This window comes from Armigeres subalbatus, unplaced genomic scaffold (genome assembly GCF_024139115.2).
Source record: "Armigeres subalbatus isolate Guangzhou_Male unplaced genomic scaffold, GZ_Asu_2 Contig435, whole genome shotgun sequence".
Classification (NCBI taxonomy): domain Eukaryota; kingdom Metazoa; phylum Arthropoda; class Insecta; order Diptera; family Culicidae; genus Armigeres; species Armigeres subalbatus.
This window is the reverse complement of record NW_026943189.1, coordinates 184317-191573: the sequence shown is the minus strand read 5'-3', so window position 1 is coordinate 191573 and position 7257 is coordinate 184317.

Here is a 7257-nt window from a genome sequence, read left to right as displayed (position 1 = left end):
AATTTATCTTGAGAATTTTTTCAATACTTCGTCAAGGAATTTTATCAGGCTTCGGAACGCTTCCAGAAATTCTTTTAGAGTTTTCATAGAAAACCCCTCTAGAATATCCATAGGAAAATTTCTTTATGAATTCTCTCGGGCATCTTTTCTAATCCGGATTTAAGAATTGCTTCGAAAATTTCATATGGAAAATTCTTTTGGTAACTTTGTTTAGGAAATTCTGTGGAATTTGCGTTAAAAACTCCTCTGAAAATTCTTTTAGGATTTCCATAGGATTTTAGGGTTACATGGTTTACTAAAGGAATTTCCGAAGTATTTTCTGGCGAGACTTACAAAAGAATTTCCGAGTGGATGTCCAAGTGGATGAAACAATGTCTAAGAGTGAAGAAGATGACTCAACAAATATTCAAGTAAATTCCCGATAAAATTCCTTAAAATCTTCAGGAACTCCTTTGAAAATTATTTCAGGAACTCCTTTAAGATTTTGTACAGGAACTCCTGTAAGAATTCCTCTGAATATTCTGAAAATTCCTATGAAATATGCTTTAAGAGTTCTATCGGAAGTTTCTCCAGGATTTATCAAAATTGACGGTTTTATTTTTAGGAAAAATTGTGGCGTATATTTTGAAATTTTAAGGAAGATATTCAATTTGGCAGGTCACGTGGTCCACATGGTTCATAAGACGAGTTTAGTACTTTCCATACAATTCCACCACGTTTTGTAATCTTTTCAGATATGAGACTGTTTAGTGTCGGACTCACAGTTGACGTCAAAATACGTATCTGCGAAGATTACAAAACGTGGTGGAATTAAATGAAAAGTACTAAACTCGTCTTATGACATTTAATAACCGCCAAGCAAAATGGATCATCCGACTTCTATTGACGTTACTTAGCGAAATCCATTATTGTTGAAGATTTTCCAGCGAATTTCAGCATAATTACGGACCACAGTGCATAGCGAAAGTTGTAAACAAATTTGCAATGATATCTCCTCATCATAATAAGAAAATCCAAACGAGACATAATCCAACTAAAAACTTCGAACAAATATATCAGAAAACGATAGAAAACTGGTAAATACAAGAATAAAGTTACGAAGCCAATGTAATTGTTATTTCTAACTAAATTATGATCAACCCTTTTATGATGTGTTGACCACCTTCTTGGTCTATATGAACTGGTCCTATTGGCAAACATAAAATAACCATCATCCTCAACTACCCGATGATGTAGTGCTAGATTTCAACTTATTCTCTAGCCCCTGAAGCAATCGAGTGGCGCACGATGTTACTACGTGCCTATGTCAATTTGGCACTCCACCTGATTCGGAAGGATAAGCATCAAACATCGTCATCATCGTGCTCCTACTCGTCGTCGTCGGCCAGTTACTGTGATGTACCTGGAAAACGAGTTGTATGAATTATGACGGCATGTTTACATAATTTGCCTGTTAGCACATCAGGCTCGCTCGTGCCTCTCGGCCATACAGGCTTCCACCGAAGAAAAGGCATCATTTGCGCCAACACTACAATGTTGTTTAACAAGGGAAAAGGAAGGAGCCACCCATCCAGAAGGATAAGTAAACAGCCTAGCAGCTAAACTGTTTGCATGTTTTTCCTTCTGTCGGATGAAAAAATAATCCTAAAGCCGCCCACGAGGCAGGGCAGCGTCTATATTTTTTAGAACTCCATTCAAGTAAAAATTTAACTACGAATGATGCTCATAATTTTATAGGAGCAAGGCATCAGCTTTATTCAGTTTTGAGTGCTCGATATTCCCCACCAATAATGGCTGAATACACGAGAGGAACGATTGCCTAAACTGAACATCTTAAATGCTGTTATGCTCTTAATAACAACTACATAATAAAGTGGTATACCCAGCCAGGAAACAGAATGTCACTTTACTCGATGTTACAAAACAATTTTGTACTTTTCTCGAGTTTTTCAGAACAAGTTTTGAAATGATAAATTAATACCAAAATTGTGAAAAAAATAAATTAATCTACCTAGCGTTAGTAATGCCTTTCTCGCGAAATGTAAAAATCTGAAAAACACATATATGGGGGAACGGTTCAGCACTTCATCTCATAGCTCCCATTTCCATCCCTTAAAAAACAGGGCAATGAAAAGGTATTTTATTTGTTTTTTTTATTTTGTGATTTTTTCAACAGTTAGAACGCGTGATAGCAAAAAGAAGCGACAAGATTAGTGCTGTATTTCTTTGTGTATTTCTTTGTGCACTTTAGGGTCAAAATAGCACTTTAGGAGAATAGATTTGCCTTTTTTCGTCAAATCATATCTATTTGCGGTCATTTGAATGCATTGCAGCAGTTTCTGAAAAAAAAAATGATTTTGAATTTTTTTTTTCTGAGAGGAATTTGGTTTCATCAGTACCTGCTAAACTGCGGAGGACGATGGAGGTCCTTCGTAGCTTAGTTGGGAAAGCACCTGTCTTGCGTACTGGTTTTGTGGGATCAAACCCCACCGAAGGGAGCGGGTTACCCTCCAATACCTTTTCCGGACTGAATCTATCACATGTTGTACATATGCATAAATCAAGTTTCAGACATAGTAATTAATTTCCACTCCGGGTGACTTAATACCCAGAACATAGGCAATTAACTTTGAATGTACTTAATTAATATAAATTTTTGTACCACAAGCAGACTTGAAATTACCTAAAGAAAGCCATTCTGAAGCTAGCTAGTTTCCTCGGAAAATGATACTAATTGTACTAAAATTGGAAGCTGTCCTAGTTTAGTTAACTGAATTCCGCTGCGTTCCATAGCAGTTTGTCAGCTAAATTCTTTTGTAGAAGCTTGGACTCGCTACAAAAAAAATGACCGTCAAATCTACGGCAGAAAAAAAGGAGACCAGGTAGCAAAAATATGTTTATAAAGCACTTCTCGACGTAATTTCACTAAAGAGAATCAACTTCTTGGCCATATATACTTACAAAGGAAACGACAAGCAAGGTAGAAGGGGAAACCATAGCCTCTGGATATGAGACAGCCTGCCATCATCGTCATCGCCTTTGCCCAACCATTACATTACGGCGTAACTCCCAACAAACCCAACTCGAACCCAAGAAGCCCATCTCTTGTTTTACAATAGCTGCAAGACTTTCGGAAAGATCAACACATCTAATAAAAGGGTGAAGCACGACGGTGGCACGCCGTGTCTATCCTTTTCCAAGGCAGGTAGACACTTCTCAGGAAAAAAGGAAATTTTCCAGTTTTCCCTTATTTTTCTTCGGTGTCTTGCTGCAGAATAACTTTTACGTAGACGAAGCTGAACTTTTCGCAGAACACAATAGACTGTGTATGTACAAGCATAAGTCGAGACCTTTGAATATCATGTAGAAACAATCAAACACAAAAGATATAATTGGCTCGGCGATTAGCACTCTTGATGCTAGTAGAAGGAAGCTGTTGAAAGTGAAGCTTGCACAGCAAAAACTACCCGGACCCGGTATCCCGAAACGAAATTTGAAAACTTCACGAACGATGTTGTTACAAACACCTCCGCTTGACTGTGCGAACGGTGTGGAGTAAACTTTGAAACTGTTCTTCGTAATTGGATTTAAGCTCCACTGTTGACTTTGTACTTGTTCGAACACTGTGGAGAATGTTCTTGTTTGAAGGTTGTAATGTTGCACAACTCACATCTCGATAGAACCAATCAGATATCGTTATATCGGAAAGAATAGTTCTATCAACTTGTTCTGGTTATTATATTGAACTATTTGTATCAGCATGTCTTTTAACGTCGAAGTACATTTGAAGAACGACTGTTCTGGTTCTGCATCTGACATTTAATATTGTTTCAACAGTGAGCGTTGGTGAGATGTCAGCAAAAAAAAGTGAAGATGTGAAATGGAGCAGTTTTCGTTTATAGCAATAATTCACACAAATACCCCAGGTTCTCATCCTTCTTGCTTTATTTCGTAAAAAAAATACTTCCAAATTTTCAACGTCGTCGGCCATAGAAAGGCGAATTGTGTGCACACCTCTCGGTAATTTGATTCACTTCGCCAACAGCAGCGCCTTCGCATACCTTCCTTCACTGTCTTCGAAGGCTCCGAGTTCGCTCGGAGGACGATGACAGCGGTGTTGTTTGTAACCACAAATTAAATTTACTGCCGTAATTAAATTTTGTGCTCCACATTTTCGATCCCCTCGGTTGCCCGTTGACAAATGAAGACGCCGGAGAGCGGACTACAGGGGACCATCTTCCGTCCAGATTTTTCCCGATGTAGAGTATGATGAGGTGAAATCAACCACGTGGCGCGCATTACATAGGAAAACTAGATAGGGACACGGCAGGTATTTCCGTCCATCGTCGTAGGGGCTAAAACCAACGAAAGCAACATACATTTGCTAGAACTCCACTATAGCAGAACGTTTGTCCTGGGCTTACGATTTGGTACGTTTTACAAAAAAGTGTCTCTTTTATTGGTTTTCGAGACTATGACGAACAGACGAAAATACCTGCTGTGTCCCTAGGTGGAACTAACAAGTTTAAATCTCGATTGAACTACTTCAAGCATGCTTGAAGAATATGAGCGCAAAAGCCATACTGGAATTCGTTCAACCAAGCAATAAATTAGTAATTTTTAATCTTTTTGTGGTATCTAGCCGAAGCATTCTAGTGCTCATATTAACATGGTTTATTCCAAGTTTAATTTAAGTAAATCGACATTTGACCCTGACAGCTTACCTTATTTTGACTCAGTTGAAAAGTTTATTTCTAAAAATTTTATTCGTCACTCATTATGTTTTTAGGCTAACTGACCTCTACCAAGGTCTGACGTTACAAGCACAACAAACATGTTGTGAAAGGTTCACTGAAGAAGATTCTGAAGAGAGTAGTTATGGTAAAATTTATCAGTTAGTTGTCAGTGTTACGTTTTGCCTTTCGCGTACAACGAAGTAGTACCGAAAGGCTATCATTTCACTCCGAAAACGAACTTTTTATAGAAGCATCGGTGACCCATAGTGTTATACACCAATCGACTCAGCTCGACGAACTGAGTACATTTTTGTCTGTCCGTGTGTATGTATGTATGTATGTATGTGTGTGTGTATGTGTGTGTGTATATGTGTGTGGATGTGTGTGCACAAAAGCTAAGAGAACATTAAACAAATTTTCCTATAGTAATCTTTAACCGATTTTCTCGCAACAAGTTTTATTCGATGGGGAACAAAGCCTTGTTGATCACTATTGAATTTCATAACGATCGACTGCTGCGTTTGAAAGTTATGAATAAAATGGTACATCGAACCATATAAGCCCCACATAAGGTTAGTGTCTTGACTAAATGCGAGAAAGGCAGCATCACTACTCGGTGAATTAAAATGGGTTTTTAAATTTAAAAAGGCACGGATGGGGATTTTACTGCGGTCTCCCAGAGGCCTCCGTGTGGTGCTCGTGGTGGAATGAATTTCCAAACTATTTAGTTTCCGGAGCACCAGTCAAAGATTAGGTTTCGATCGGCGGTTTCAGTCAGGGATGCCAGATGATATTTTGAAATGTCTTCCCAGTCGTTTAAAAATGTCTTCAAATGTTTTCAATATTAAAATTATGATTATCAGCGAGAAATTTCAAAATCCAATACGTATGTAAATTCAATAATCTCCTTGTTTTACTGATGTGGAATAATGTTTATTTTTTTACATTCAAATTGTTGGAATTCAAGAGACAGTGACAAGACAGTGCATAACGAGTTTTCCCAAAATTTAAAAGGGATTTTTAAACTGAATTCCCACGTGGAATATTTCCAGGTTTCTTTTGTTGGAGGGATTCAAAATTACCGTGAAGTACTAAAAGAAACATCCGGGGAATTTTCGTAGGGAACTTCCGGATAAATTTCTGGAGCAACTTCCTTATAAACTTCTGATGGAGCTTCTTATTACTTATACGCATTTCTTCTGGATGGAGCTTCTAATTACTTCTGGAAGACTGCTGAAGAAATTTCCCTAGGAATTCCTGTTGGAACTTCCAGAAGATTTATTGAAGGAACTTCCGGCGAAATTTCTGAAGGAACTTAAGAAGGAATTGCTGGAGGATTTTCAGGAGGAATTCTTGGAGGAAGTTGAGAAGGTATTTTTGTAGAAACTTCAGGATTATTTCCGGATGGATTTTCTGGATGAATTCCTGGAAGGATAATTCCCGTGGAATTCCTAAAAAAAAATCTGAAGAAACTTCCAGGGAGAATTCTTGAAGGAGCTTCTTGAGGTATTGCTGTAGAAATTGTCTAAAGAAATCCTGAAGGAAATACCCGAAAAATTTCATGGTTTGCTTCCGGAGGCATTTTTGTAGAATCTTTTGACAACATTCTTGGAAAGTCTTCCAGAGGAATTCCTAAACAAACTTCCGAAAGAATTCATGGGGGAACTTTCGGAAGAATTTCTATTAGAACTTCCGGAGGAGTTCCTGGAAGAACTGCTGGAGGAATTCGTGAAGGAACTACCGGAGGAGTTCTTGAGGAACTTCTGGAGGATCTTCCGAAGGAATTCTTGGATGTACTTTCGCAGGAATCGGGCAAATTTCTGGCGGAACTTCAGCAGGAATTTCAGAAAGAATACCAGAACGATTTTTTGGAGAAATTCATAGAGGAATTTTCAGAGAAAATACTGGAAGGACGTCCAAAGATTTTTCTAGAAACATTACCAAAGGAATTCAAGGAAGAATTTAACTAAAGTGTGGCAATTTTTCTCTGAATTTTCTACTGAGTCTTTAATTGAAATTTCACCGAATTTTTGCGTTTTTTTTCTGAACTTCTTTTAAGAAGATTTTCCGTAGAAATTTACCATGGAAATTTTCAGAAATATCCATTTAACATTAAAGGGATTTATTTCGAAAGTTCAAAAGAACTTGTGGAAATTAAGATAAAATAAAGCTTGCTGACGTTTACTCATCCTTCTCTTACAAGCGCATGGATTGGATAGGATTTGTTTTGATCGGAAAACGCTTCGGAAGCATTGCCCGATTAAAACAAAATCTATCCTTTCTGTGCGCGTGCCCACTAGCGACGTGAGAAGCTCTTGTTTACAAAATCAGTTACGCCCCTTTGAAATGATGATTAATTCAGAAGAAATTAATTCAGAAGAAAAAACTGTTTCCAGTTCAACGGTTGAATAGATTAAATCAAATCATAGAAGAATTCAGTATGCCATAAATTAGATCGGTCATTCCAATCCGATGTAATGAACGAAATACCTTTTTACAGACACGTGAAAAACGCCGCCAC